Source organism: Haliotis rubra, unplaced genomic scaffold (assembly GCF_003918875.1).
Source record: "Haliotis rubra isolate DU_JTF1 unplaced genomic scaffold, ASM391887v1 Scf1813, whole genome shotgun sequence".
In the NCBI taxonomy this organism is placed as follows: Eukaryota; Metazoa; Mollusca; class Gastropoda; order Lepetellida; family Haliotidae; genus Haliotis; species Haliotis rubra.
The window spans coordinates 66154-81474 of NW_025765796.1; the positions used below are offsets into that span (position 1 = coordinate 66154).

The 15321-nt window shown below is 39.3% G+C and overlaps 2 long non-coding RNA genes across 2 annotated transcripts; both read right to left on the minus strand.

Annotated features, from left to right (window-relative positions):
* Positions 1–4482: 4482 nt before the first annotated feature.
* On the minus strand, positions 4483–13921 carry LOC124273536. The gene is made up of 3 exons (XR_006897677.1): positions 13904–13921; positions 5189–5350; positions 4483–4664 (listed from the first exon to the last, which is right to left on the minus strand). It is a non-coding gene; the product is annotated as an uncharacterized LOC124273536 (long non-coding RNA).
* Positions 6184–7963, minus strand: LOC124273537. The gene is made up of 3 exons (XR_006897678.1): positions 7919–7963; positions 7206–7313; positions 6184–6267 (listed from the first exon to the last, which is right to left on the minus strand). It is a non-coding gene; the product is annotated as an uncharacterized LOC124273537 (long non-coding RNA).
* Positions 13922–15321: the final 1400 nt, after the last annotated feature.

Consider the following 15321-nt stretch of genomic DNA (forward strand, 5'->3'; position numbering starts at 1 on the left):
AGATGTTATAAAATCAAGCTCAACGGCCAAGATTGGCATGAGTAGCCTACGCATTCTAATTTCAACTGTCCACCTCATACCATTACACTTCCACTCTGAAAACGACGTTGCTGAGGAACGCCTCCAGCACGACCAGAGTTGTCAATATGAAACCTGGATTCAAAAAATAGCGAATTCTCCTTTAGGTTCGATCACTGAATGGTTTCATGTCAGGAATTGCCAACCTGTTATTGTGGTGGGATCCGTACGTGCATCAATGGAATATGGTTGTCTTGTTGACGTGAAGTCAAATGTGGTAGACCGGATCGTTGCAGTTCATGACTCAAGCTCTTCAGTAGATATCGACTTCAAAAAGACGTTATTGTGATTTGATGACCATAGTTGATTTTCAACAAGTATTATTTATGGTTAAACAAATTGCCTTTCTAACAACCTGTTAACTTAACAATCATGCATTGTGTGTTGTCCACATTTAGAACATGTCTGTGAGTACCATGCTCCTGGAAACACGACAGCATCCACGTGTGTCCATTAAGTACGTTTATTTTTCTATTTCATGTCATTTGTATGTTTGTAGTTTATTTTACTGATATGATATGATATGATAATGAATTTATATAGCGCCTGCTTCCAAATACTATTTGCTCAAAGGCGCTGAAGAAGAGAGTAAGAAAAGCCTATGAGAGGGATACTGTGAACAGGTGGGTTTTTAGGGCTTTTTTTGAAAGAGTCTTTACAATTGATTTCTTTGATAGTGATAGGGAGGCTGTTCCAGAGTAATGGGGCTGCAGCTGAGAAGGCTCTGTCACCCATAGTGGTTTTGGTGGTTGGCTGAGACAGAAGAAGGGAGTTGCTGGAGCGGAGAGATGTGCTGGGAGTATGGAGAGTTACAAGATTCTTCAGGTATTTGGGAAAGTCATTTTCGTAAATGCAGCTGTGTGTGAAGAGGAGAAGTTTGAAATTGATTCTGAAGGATATGGGGAGCCAGTGAAGTTGTTCGAGGATGGGAGTGATGGTGTCATATCGTGGAACACGGACAACAACTCGGGCAGCAGAGTTTTGATTTCTTTGCAGTTTGGAAAGTAGATGTCCAGGAATGTTAAAGTAGATAGAGTTGCAGTAGTCGAGTTTGGAGATTACAAGACTTGTCATGACTAACTGAGATGTGTTATAGTCCAAAAAGGTGACGGATTTTGCTGATGTTGAGAATGTGCAGGCATTTTCCCGATAAACATTGTCTTGATTTAGTTACGTTATAATTATAGTCAGTTATAACTTGGCTGAATTTTCCAACTGAAATTATGCTTTCTCCAGAATGTCTAGGTATTAATAGTACATGTTTTAAATTTAATTGTTAGAAAATCTCATCTAATAATTTTGTCATATCTCAGCTTGATAGGACCTTGTGCCCTGCAGCCTCGATAGCATTGGGCATATGCATAACACGAGATAAGTATATATGTCTGCCAAGATTAAATGCATGTATATTTAGAACAAAATAACATTATCTGACATTTATGGTCGTGGTCATTTATGAACTTGTTCCGATAATCTGGCGAATGCTTAAAGTTACGATCGTTGCTAAGGCCTAGTAGATAGTGTGTCTGCTCGGAGAGGGGAAGGTCGGTAGTTCGATCCTCTGGTCGTGTCATGCCAAGTTACGTCAAATGTGGTACTGCCTGTTGAATTCCGCAAATTGTTTTGTCGGTGAACTTCAGAATTGTTTTGAATATATGGAGACAGAAATCTAACTGTATCTATGGTCACCACGGTTAGTTACAAATTGTAGATTGAGGTTTTCCCCTGAAATTATGTAGTGCCATATGAAGTTGAGAAAACCAGATGTGACAGAAATGAACGTCGTTGTTTTTTTCTTAAATTGCAAACGTTGAAGGCAATCCTTTTGATTTTGTCAAACACATGTGACCACGTGTAACAACATGTTGAACATAACGATGTCTCATGAAAAGACTGTGACACCAGTCACGTGGTTCATTTTTTGCGACTATTTACATGTCGTCCGGGATTGTTTCCCTGTTGCAGGATTTCAGAAGTAGGGTCACCTTATTGGCTAGATTCATCATGAAGGAGTGAACCTACTGAAAATTGCTTGCAAAGCGTATCGATACATGTTCATCAGCAGAGTGAGAATCCAAATATGTTCCTAACCAAAAGCATCCGCTTATCTGATGAACAGATTTCAAATTGAACTCGATGCCCATTCAGTTCATATTTCATAATATTTGTCAATGTTTTCAACATACAAAGATCAACATCACACTACATACATATACTAGTATATAGATATATACATATATACACATACATCTCTTTATATACTGTCCTTGATCTATATAGATATATGGTTTTGTGAGTGCGTGTGTGTGTGTTATTAAAACATGCTAACAGGAAGTTTATTGGCATCTACATGAATATGGAGTGCTTGGATCCCTATTGGCAACAGATTCCAATGGTATTGAGGTAACCATCAGTGGACAACGCCAGAAAGTCCTCACAAAGGTTTCGTCAGACCATGTGCATTATAATCAGAACAGTGAGAATTGTATCTAAACACACCGAATGTATAGTTGAAAGGTTCAGAGGATAAGAAGCTCTTTACATGTATATCTGTTTGGGTGTACACTATGGATAATGCCTCTCTGTAAGCTCACATTCATACATGTGCACGCAACCCTTGTTAACCAAGAAAGGCAAGCATCGTCATTCCAATTCGCTACAATCTCAGTTCACCGCATGTTCGAACAATTGTTACGCCCTTGCTTTTGCTACAGAAGGGTAAATTATTAGGGTCAGTTTACCGTCCTCAACACATATTTAGAACCAATTCATCTTAGAATCGTTCTGACATGGTCAATTTGAACTCGTTCGTTAAGTTTGAGATTTACGGCTGAAAAAATATGTGTACGTCTACCGTTTTTGGTCATTGTGTAGTAAAACCTTTAATTGACCAATTCATAAATAGATGTTTTGCCAGACCAAACACGAATGGTTTAATGCCACAGATTACAACATTCCAGCTATATTATGTCCACTGCAATGACCTGATAAACTTGTAGGAACACTACAACATGAATATTATGTGATGACGATAATCCTTACTTCCTTCTCTGTTCTCGGTTGTGAAAAACCGCAAAATATTACGCAAAAAAGTACGCCGCCTATTCCAAATTCGTGTGTGCTTCAAGGAGAGTCGACTGTATCATGAGAATGTGCTATTGCTATTAAATAGTATTGATACAAAGCGTTTGCGAAAATAAATGTGCGTATCCTGTCCCACCCGCCACAATCCCATGCAAAGGCTAGTCAACTGTCCACCTTAAAACACGGGGACATATAGAGCAAATGAAAAATAGAGAATGACATTGGACATACTTTGTTGTCACTGATGCTAGGGCTGCGTAATATAACCAGTTTACCGGTATTTACCGGTTCAGACATGAAATCGATACGCATTGCGATACGCTGATCGAAAACCGGTATTTCGACATGCATTCGGAAAACTTCTTAACACTCGGAAATCTTCGGATATTTCCGTTTTTCACACCGGAAGTCAAGGTTTGAAGTTGTCTTCTTAATTTTTTGCTCAAGTGTTTCGCAATGGATTTGAATGTTTTAAATATTTACTCATTAATGACCAGTGATCTCTGCCTGACCTGGTCAAGTTGCTGTCTAACATCTCAGCGCTTTTTGAGAGTGTAGAAACTAGTTTAAACTAGTAACCACTGTGTTGATGTTAAATTGTTCTTTTCCTTGTTTCATTTGTGCCAAATATTATTTATTTTGTCATGATTAAAAGTTTTTATTAAAGCTCAATCAAGCATAGTGATTTTGTTGTGCTTTTGCTAAAGCATTTTTAATCAAACATTAGCTTGATTATAAGTATTTTTTTGTTTAAAAACAAATCTTGCAATATAATGCAATACATATCGCAATATATGCTTTCGCAGTATAAAAAATCACTGCAATACCCACCCCTAACTGATGGGCCAAGTGTCTTCCACATGTCTGCCATAACACGTCATGACACGACATGACCAGTTTCGTCCAATGGTTGGATTCATAAGCAACCTGTGCTTGGTGTTATAAAACCTACTCGCGCCGTCGTACGATGACACTAAAAACCTCCAACCATTTCTTCGCCTCGTAAGACAAGTGAAGACTTCACACTCATGCATGAAAGCGTGCGTTTGTGTGTGGGCATCTATACATACATACATACACACACACACACACACACACACACACACACATACATACATACATACATACATACATACATACATACATACATACACCCATACATACATACATACATACATACATACATACATACATACATACATACATACATACATACATACATACATACATGCAAATCACCAGTTAGACTGCACTGTGAACTTGTATAAAGGGTAGAGACTCTTGTGGTGTTGTGCTTGTAATTGAAAACACAACTTGCCATACTTATAAGTAGTTTTTATTGATATAAAAATATTTGTATATTTTGTAAAGTCCAACAGACGACAATCGGGTCTACAAGATGAAGTGTGGCTGCCCACATTAACAGGAGAGGGGAACGTCGAAAGCAGCTGGATCCGTGATGCCTGTTTTATATCCGTTGAAGTATAGTTCTGTATCTGCAGCTGATGAAAAACAGAATGTTTCATAGTAACTACAGTCCATGTTGAGTGGAACATGATTTAAAGCAGAACAACAGGATATTCGATTTTGATTGGTCATTCCGAGGTTTCTAAAACTTAAAACTGGACACAAATCGAACCTCATGGTTTGGTGGTTACATCACCACAGTGGCATTACCTCCATCTTGTGTAGAGAATGATTTGATGCAAAACAACCCCATTCTACATCGTAATATAGATTTAAACTTACTCGATTTTGATTGGTTAATCGGAGGTTTCTAATAATTGTTTTTTACATTTATAGTTTGGTTTTTGCATTACCGTGGTGGCTTATATTTATTGCAGTCTATTGTAAGTCTGCTGGTAACCGCACTCTATATTGAAAACTCACCTATATTGAAAACGCAGATTGTGTTTCCCTCCCGAAAGCAGCAAAAAGAGAATGTTTCATTCCTTCGAGATGGAAATCGGAACATTACCTCCTGGACTGCTCCACCCAAGTCGATCTGTGTAAAGTATCTACTTACGACTTGCTGCCTGGTTGAAGATTCCCAAGTAGGTTAAGACACAGCCTGGGTCGGTGACGCCCATGGTTAGGTTGACAGATTTGATAGTCATCAACCAGTTGTCGGATTTCAACCCGCTTCCCTCAATGCCGATATAGCTTGAGCCAAGGTCTGCACTGTCGTCTACACGGAAGGAGACCATTGATATGTTACAATTACTGTATTACAGATACATGGCTATTCTATCATGACACTTGCAATGTCACCACTGATACTGGTAGCAAAAGCGAATGCAAGATAATAATACTGCCTGGTTTGCCAGACCCTTCAGGTGATAAGAATCTGTATCGAAACGTAATACTCGCGAAATAGATACCCACATGCACAATTCGGATTATTTGAAATATGTCTATCAAAACAATGAGCGTTTAAGTCACTACAACCCAACCTGAGACGAGCATGGATTATTTGACAAAATCTAGATCCAAAGTTTTTATCAAAGAGAATATTTCCTTGTTTGGTCTGTCATCGTGTTTTTAACGAATTTATTTATGGAACATTTATCAGAAATATTACTATATAATATTGTATGAAGAATGTTATATCGAAGTTGACATAAAATATGCATTTATGGTATATATCTAATCATTTTAAATATATTGGGGCATTTTGACTACACCCTTCGGGCAATTTGACCAAACCTTGGGCAATTTGACCAAAACTCCGGCGCATTTTGTAGCTGGGGCGATTTTACTGGCACCCGATAAAGTTGTTAATGACGTTTGCCAATATTGTACTTCCCAACTTCTAAAATGCCCATCAAAGAAATATACGATGAGCATATGTTTCAAAGGTATAGCTTTGCATGAATTGTATGCCATAAATAGATCACTTTACGCATCCGGTCCTAGCATGTATTTGCTACAGTGTATGCATTATTTCGATGTGACAAAGATCACTTTTCATCACAATGTGACCACACGTCATTTCTCATGAAGAAAGACTTTTCACCCTGAGTTACTGATGCAGTTTGGCAGAAGCACGCCAGTTGGGGCGTCCTTGGTACATGTTCCATCGGCCAAGATGGTGTAGCGTTCATTCTGCAAAATCAAAATATATTTTGAACAAAATATATATTTTGTATGTAATCCTAGAAGATGAGGTGAGGTGAAATGGGGTTTAACGTCACACTTATGTATTTCGCTCATATGACGACGTGCATGCGTGTGTATGTGTGTCTGCTTGTACTAGCCCAGACTTAAGCTGGTTTTCACACTCAATGAGATACCATGTATGAAGTTAAGCATGAACTGACTCGAGCATGACCAGTCCTTGTTTTACCCATTAATGCCGAGCGCCAGGCAGGGACCAACAAGTACCATATTTGTACGTCTTTTGGTATGGCGCGGTCGGGGATCGAACCTGCGACCTTCCGCTCTCCGGGCGGACGCTCTAACCATTACACCACGAAGGCGGTGTAACACGTAGAACCATATCTCAATTACCTGTATGTAACACGCAGAACAGTATCTCAATTACCTCTATGTAACACGCAGAACCGTATCTCAAATTACCTGAGTGTATATAACACGTAGAACCGTATCTCAAATACCTTATTTAGACGTATACCTCAATTACCTGTATGGAACACGTAGAGCCGCACGACAATTACATGTCTGTAAAACGTACAACCATTCCGAAATAAGCAGGAAGAACTCAATGAAGGTGCCCATGCCCAAATAGTCTGTTCACAAAAAGGTGAGGTGAGGTGATATAACTGATGTATTGCAAATTGTGGACACTTCTATTGTATACCCTAATGCTGCCTGCAATCAGGATAACAGCACGTCCCATCTTTTAACGTCATTTTGCAGGATATTGCTACAGGAATCGAAACCCAACTTCCCTGCTCTGTCCACAAAACAAAGAGCATCAGTTAACGGTTGAACCATTCCTCAATGAATTCTAGGTAGGATGACGAACAACATCTAACTATGGCTTTGGTGACTATTTCCAATGTACAGATGAGTGGTGCTACCTTTTGATACGACGTGACAATTCTGGTTGACTTCGCAATTAATCCATACACAGTGTACTGAATGGCAGTAGCTCCGTTGTTCCAGTCGTAGTAGAAGTCAGCATTTATCTAAAATGTATAACGCAAGATGAATGATTTTACAGACATTGTTAAACAATGTGGGGGAGGGAGATTTTCAACGTGAACATTTAGAGCAGATACATTCCAGATGTAACTACTTTCGTTTTGTTCTGGATTTGAAAATACTACAAAGGTATTTAAATATAACTACTTTTGACATGTTATGAGGGAGACAACAACAACAACAACAACAAGAAGAAGAAGAAGAACAACTACTACTACTACTACTACTACTACTACTACTACTACTACTACTATTACTACATGAAGACGGGTTACAACTACTACTACTACTGCTACTACTGCTACTACTACTATTGACACATACTATCTATGCCAATACTACTATGCTCATGCATGTACCCATAAAGATCCGGGTTAGAATTGGTGTTCCGCCATATCGATAACGCTTTAATATTACTGAGTGCAGCGTTAAACAACAAACGAACTTCTTCTGTCATTCTGTCATTGTTATTTGGGGGTTCTCGAGTACACCGTATTGTTGAAGTTGAAGTTATCTCTTATGTGCACACAAAATAAAATCTTTTGTCACAAACATGTCGCTATGATAAAAGTGACCGTTTTGTACTTACGTTATTTCCTTGGAAGGGTGCGCGAACATCAAACACTTTTGCAGACCAACTGATTCCAATGCAGCAAGGTGAGGCTTGAGCCTTGACGGCCGCCAGGCAGGACAGAGTGACCAGAAGCAGCAGCATGTTAAACGTCAGACGTTGGATGGAATGGTGGTGATCAACTGGCGGCCAGTTTTATAGGCACTGAATACGTTTCTGCGACTTATTTCCTTCTTACCTGATGAAATCAGGAACAGCGTTCAATCCAATCAACGGTAATCGATAGCATTGACTTTGACTTGATAGCGTTTCTGTGTCACGTTAGGTCACAGAACTATATGGAAAGTGAAACATATTTGAAATCGGTGAGCGTGTGTAAAACTTGAGATGCATGTCACCTCAGGTTAGACACTACAGCCAACATATAACGGTTCCTGATTGCAAACACATGACAATATTTGTTCGAGCAAACGGGCCGTATTAAGTTTATCTCTTCTCTATGGCATTTTGTATTCACGTTCATAATGATTCAGTGCATATTTCGCAATAGGAATTCACCTTGCGAAACATGAAATGTCTGCCCTTTGTTTCTAAGGTCAAATGTAATGATACCCTCTTGTAATCTGGCTGTCTCCCCACAAAGATACAGGTTTTCACTATCCAAAACGGACCATATTAAGATCTGTTCTCCATGAGATTATGTTTTAAAGTTCATGACGACTCGGTTCTTCATTGCAAACACATGTCAATATTTGTTCGAGCAAACGGACCATAGTAAGCTTATCTGTTCTCCATGAGATTATGTTCATGGCGATTCAGTGCATATTTCGCAATAAGAATCCACGTTGCGAAACATGAAATGTACCAAGGTATGTCTGTCCTTTGGACGATATTGTTTCTGAGGTCAAGGAAATATAATCATACCCTCTGGTTATCTGGCTTATCACGATCCTACCTACGCAGTGTAGATTTCTGATATTCATTATTTCATTTGGGCGGTGTTACACGTGTGGGTGACACGAACTGGTCCGTACTGAGACATTATGTTTGGACACCGTCCTTGACATACATTTTTCTGTGCAGATCTTCTGAAATCAAGCTCGACGGCCATCTGTTCGCACATTAGCACTGCTACTTATTGACGGTTTTCTACCTATTACAATTAGCTACAGTTTATTGACGGACTGATTGTTAAAAATTAACATTGAATTATAATTTCAACTTACCATCATTAGTTGTGTTCTCTGATAGATAGTAAAGCCATCTCATACCATTGCACTTCCACCGTGAACACAACGGTGCTAAGTAACAAAACCATCTGTAAAACGTTCTCCCAGAAGCATGTACACCTCTTGTACCATCAGAGTTGTCAATATGAAACCTGGACCCGTCAACAGTGGACTGTCCCAGTCTAGTATTCTGAACCTCACATCCTGTCTCAGAGCTCTGCGTGCCTGACGGTGACGTAAAAGTAAAACCGGACGTATATCTGGACCCTGACCTTGCGTCCATAAGCTACGGCCACTGACTGGTTTCAGCTCAGGAATTGCCAACCTGATATCTTGGTAGAATATGCACCAATCGAATATGGTTGTCTTGTTGACGTGACGCCACAGGTGGTGGGCCGGATCGTTGCAACTCATGACTCAAGCCCTTCAGTAGATATTGACTTCAAAAAGACGTTATTGTGATTTGATGACCATATTTCTGGTAACTTCGTTTTGCGCCATTCCTGTTTGTTCGAAGTTGATTGTCAACAAGTGTTATTCATGTTTAAACAAAAGTGCCCTTCTAACCACCTATTAACTTAACAACAATGCATTGTGTGCTGTCACATTCAGAACCTATGTCTCTAAGTATCATGCTCCCAGAAACACGAAAGCATCCACATGTGTTCTTTAAGTACGTTTAGTTTGCTGTTTCGTGTTATATGTATGTTTATAGTTTATTTTACTGCAGGCATTTTCCCCGACAAAAATTGTCTTGATTTAGTAATGCACAGTTAATTATAGCTTGGCCTGAATTTTCTAACTGAAATTATGCTTCTCAGAATGTCAAGATATTAATAGTACTTTATAATACTTTTATGTTAGAAAATCTTATCTAATACTGCCATATCTCAGTTTGATACGACCCTGTGCTCTGCAACCTCGATATCATTGGGTATATGCATAAACGCGAGATAAGAATATATCTCGGCCTAAGTTAAATGCATGTATATCGAGAACTAAAATACATTATCTGACATTTATAGTCGTGGTCATTTATGGAACTGTTCTGTCGAATGCTTAAAGTTACGATCTTTGCTAAGGCCTAGTAGATAGTGTGTCTGCTCGGAGAGCGGAAGGTCGGAATCTTACTGATTGTGTCATCCACATGGTATAAATTCCTTTTGTATCAAATAATTTCTGTGCATATAACGTATGTACATATGTTACGCCAACGCCAAAGATAACGATTTTCCGTCGATAAGATTCCGTTGCACAGAATAGCGGTAAAACATTACATAAACAGAGCACTGATAATCAGTGATGACACCAAAAGATAAGGGTATAAGGCTAAACACAATCTTTCCATTGGCCATGGTTTGGGCGTCACCCACTTTGTGTGACCTTTGTTTTTCCGTCTCACTGTTGGCTCTAAGCTTGAACAGAGTGACCATGAGTAGTAACACATAACGACGTCCCATGTAAACACGGTGACAAACTGACACCAGTCACGTCAATCATCTTTGCGACTATTTACATGTCGCCGGGGATTGTTTCCTAAATGGTCACCTAAGTAGCTTGATACATTATAAAAGAGTGCAACTGTTGAAAATCTTTTGGAAATAATTTCGATGTATGTTCAACAGGTTCCACATCACAAGCATAGAATTGTAATAGTTCGTTCAAACGGAGCAGCTTCCGCTTCATGAACCTGTGTCCGACTTCAAAATGGACGCTAAGTCCATTAAGTGCATATTTCGCAATATTAGTAAATGTTTTCAAAATCCAAAGATCAAGGCCACCCAGTGTCTCTCTGTCTCTCCCTCTCTCCCGTTAGCGAAACAACAGTGACTTATTAATGAAGCGAGCGAATACTCGTACGAGCAGACACATTCAGAAGCATGACTCTATGTGACATTGCGTATGAAAATACACAAGGCCATTTTAGAAAGTGGTCAAATGTAACATATGTTATATTTGGGATTACACTTTCTCAGTAAAAGTACAGATTCTAGATAGTACTTCTTTTGGGTTGAGTCCCATCAGAGTCGGAACAGGCACCTAATCCCCAGCACGCAAAGTCAGACGCCTAGACCGCACAGCCACCGCGGCTGTACTTTACCAAGAAAGTGTAATCCCAAATATAACATATGTTACATTTGACCACTTTCTAAAATGGCCTTAGATAAAGTGTATTTTCATAGCTTTCGGCCGTGGGAGCCGTGCCAATTAACACTTATCAGAGGGTACACAAAGTCCGCAGTCTAGACTACCAGTTGTCCGACTCCCATTGTTGTGGAAGCCGCGGTGGCTGAGCGGTCTAGGCCTCTGACTTTGTGTGCTGGCTTGATTAAGGGCATGAATCTGAGGGTTTGGGTTCGAATCCCCGACGGGTCTACATCTCTATTTTTGAATAACTGATACTGTTGAATTTGAGGTTAAAATTTCTACACATTTTATAATATTTGGACAGTTTTAATACCTGTGTCAAAAAAGGTTTAGAGATGGTATCAAAAAAGCTGGTTTCAGTTAATGTTTTAGTTTAAAAATAATATCATAGAGCATCCTGGTGTTTTCACTAATATATCTACCAGGAAGAAATCCTGTTTCATTCTCATGTATAACTGTATTCAAGGTTTATTTCAGTCTGTTTTCAATACATTAACTGATTATATTATATAGAGCATTGAGCAATGAGTTTGGGCGCCAATTTTGTAATATTTTTCTGTCCTTAGACAGGTGATAATTCCCCTGTTCATTGTACATGTTAATGAATTGTTAGTAAAGATCCCCATTATAAATCTAAACATCCATGGGCTTAAGTCGTTCCAGAAGAATTTGAAACATTCAATAGGATAACCATCGATACCTGGGAACTTATTTCAGGTCCTTTTCCAGGTCATCATAATATTTCCCATTAATTTGTGGTATGGTTCTATCATTCAGAAGTTCATTATTATTCATCCAGGTAATTGATCTAATAGCAGAACTTGGCCCATCTTCCCCACTGAAAGACACTCAGAACAACACTGAATGATGGCCTTTGAAGTCCATATTTAGACACATAATATTGTTGGAAAACGTCATCAAGGCGGTAGCCAGGCTCGCTGGTTGACACATGTCATCGTATCCCAATTGCGTAGATCGATGCTCATGCTGTTGGTCACTGGATTGTCTGGTTCAGACGATTATTGACAGACCGCTGCCATATAGCTGGAATATTGCTAAGTGCGGCATAAAATTAAACTCACTCACTAACTGGAAAACTTCAGTTTGACCACACTGTTGACTTTTCATACACATATGCCATCACCAGAAAGGGTAGCGCCTCTTGTGGTGTTGTGCTTGTAACTGAAAACAGAACTTGCCATGAATAACATATTTTGAAACTTTTATTGACAGTTGATGGGGACATCGAAAGCAGTTGGATCCGTGATGCCTGTTTTACGTCCGTTAAAGTATAGTTCTGTATCTTGAGCTGAAGAGAAAACAATACCTTTAATGTCAATCATAATCATAATTGTTTGGAACATACTTTAAAGCACAACAAAATATTCTACATCGTACTATACATTTTGAAAATATTCGATTTTGACGTCCACCATCAGTGGATAATATTCTTTGCAGTAATTCATGGCGACGTTGTTCACCTTCAATTAAGAATATAGTGAGTGCTATTAAGTCTATAGGTATCCTTGCTCTATATTAAAACACAATTGGTTTATCCCCTGTTTAATACCTCCAAAAATCACCATCACCATCATCATTATCATCTATGGGTTTCATCCCTCCGAGATGATGGGAAAGTCAGAACATTCCTTTATGGACTTCGACGATGCATTTAAGAATCGAAATCGAATATCAATCTCGCTGGATTTTCTTCCTTCATACCAGGGGATTCTGCTCACACTGTCTCGTGGTGACCTTTAATGGTGCAGCCAGATTATAGGATCCCCCTGCTTCTGCATTCAAGCCGTTTGGTCAAATTCATTTGTCTCTCACACGTGTAAAGTGAATAATGTCATTATATAACGACTTGTACTGATCTTTGTATAGTATCTACTCACGAACTGCTGCCTGGTTGACGATTCCCAGGAATGTTAAGACACACTCGGGGTCGGTGACGCCCAAGGTTAGGTTGACAGAGCCAATAGTAACCAACCAGTTGGCAGATTTGAACCCGCTTCCCTCAGTGCCGATATAGCTTGAGCCAAGGTCTGCACTGTCATCTACGCGGAAGGATGTGTTATATAAGTTGTATCAAAACAAATTCAAAATATAATCTCAGCCTAATCCCTGGGTCACTACTGAAGGAAAAAGAGTATATCTAGCACCCAAACACTGCAGCCCACCTAGCTATAGGAATATCCCAAACTGTTTTAAATGAGTAATATAACATCTGTTTTGTTACCAAACAAAAATGATTTAATTTAAGAAACAATAATAATTGTTGTATTAGAAATATTTGTTAGGTGACAACAGAACAAAGTTAAACACACACATGTATCAATAGAACAAATTGAAAACGTGAAACAGTTTATACAAGCAGGTATCAAGATGGATGACATCACAATGTATCTTCGTGGGACTTTAGATGATTAAAATGCAATTTTACGATAAAACCTCAAAGGTTCAAAGGCAGAGGAAAACACGGTTCAGTTGTACGTGGTACCCCACTCACTATTATTCACATACGAACAACACCAATTACACAGCGACATTACGATAGTAAAAAATATGATAATCATCTGTTGAAATTCAATAAACAAAAAGCAATTGTGACGTTGACACGTACTCGGGATGCAGTTTGGCAAGAGGACGTCAGTTGGGACGTCTTTGGTACATGTTCCATCTGCGGCGATGGTGTAGCGTTCATTCTGCAAATTCAAAATCATATATTCTAAACGGTTTTGTAGGTACTGAAATTATGTTGGGTCCAAAACCAAAGTCTTATTTTGTTATAATCACTGAAATGTAAGCACATGTAGGAAATGTTTGGTGATAGCTGACTGCATGGTAGCTCGATGGACTGCGGGTACCCGTATGTTTGATTACCTTGATAAACTGTAGGCATCTGAAAAGATTACACATCAGTTGCACAGTTTCATCACAATACAATCAACCAGACTGAACCATACTCAACAGGGATAACCACACCACATTGAAGGATGGTTACCAGGTTGAACCATATTTCAATAGTCTAGTCTTTTAGTCTGTATAACAATATCCAAATGAGTAATGAAGAACAATTCGTCGAACGGCAAATACCGGGTTGACGCATGCCTCAGTTAGAATAATTTAATAAGCAGAATCACATCTCAATTACCCCTATTTTACACGCAGAACCAGACCTCAATTACCTCTATGTAACACGTAGAGCCATATTTCAATAATACGTGTAATACGCAGAACCGTACTTCAATTACCTGTATGTAACACGTAGAACTTTAACTCAATTACCTGCGTGTAATACGCAGAACTTTACTTCAATTACCTGAATGTAACACGTGGAAACCAAACCTAAATTAGCAGTTATTAACAAGGACAATCATACTTCAGTGAACTGGTAGCTACCCGGATAAACCATATCCCGATGAACTGTACACAACAAGGCAAGGTGTGATCAGATGGGGCCACCTGTGATGCGTTCCCGCAAGTGGTGTGAGTGGAAGCGTGCGCGTGTGTATGAGGGCGTGTGTGTTTGGGCGTGCGTGCTTGTGTGTGAGAGCGTGTGTGTGTGTGTGTGTGTGTGTGTGTGTGTGTGTGTGTGTGTGTGTGTGCGTGTGCGTCCGTGCGTCCGTGTGTGTGTGTGTGTGTGTGTCTGTCTGTCTCTCTGTCTGTCTGTTTGTGTTTAGTGGCTAGTACTGAAACAAAAGTAGCAAACAGTCAGCTCCGATGCGACCACTTCTCTTTTATACCTCGCATGATATTTATACTCTGCTGGTGACAATTTCCATTGTAAATGAATGGTGCTACCTTTTCATACGACGTGACAATTCTGGTTGACTTCTGAACTGATCCATCCACATAGTACTGGATGGCAGTAGCTCTGTTGTTCCAGTCGTAGTAGAAGTCAGCTTTTATCTAAAATAGAAAAGAAACAGGCGATTCATTCCGGATGTAATTACAGTCGTTTTGTTCTGGATTTGAAAATACTGTAAAGGAATATCAATAGACAGAAACGGCAAAAGCCTTTCCACTTTCGTACACAAT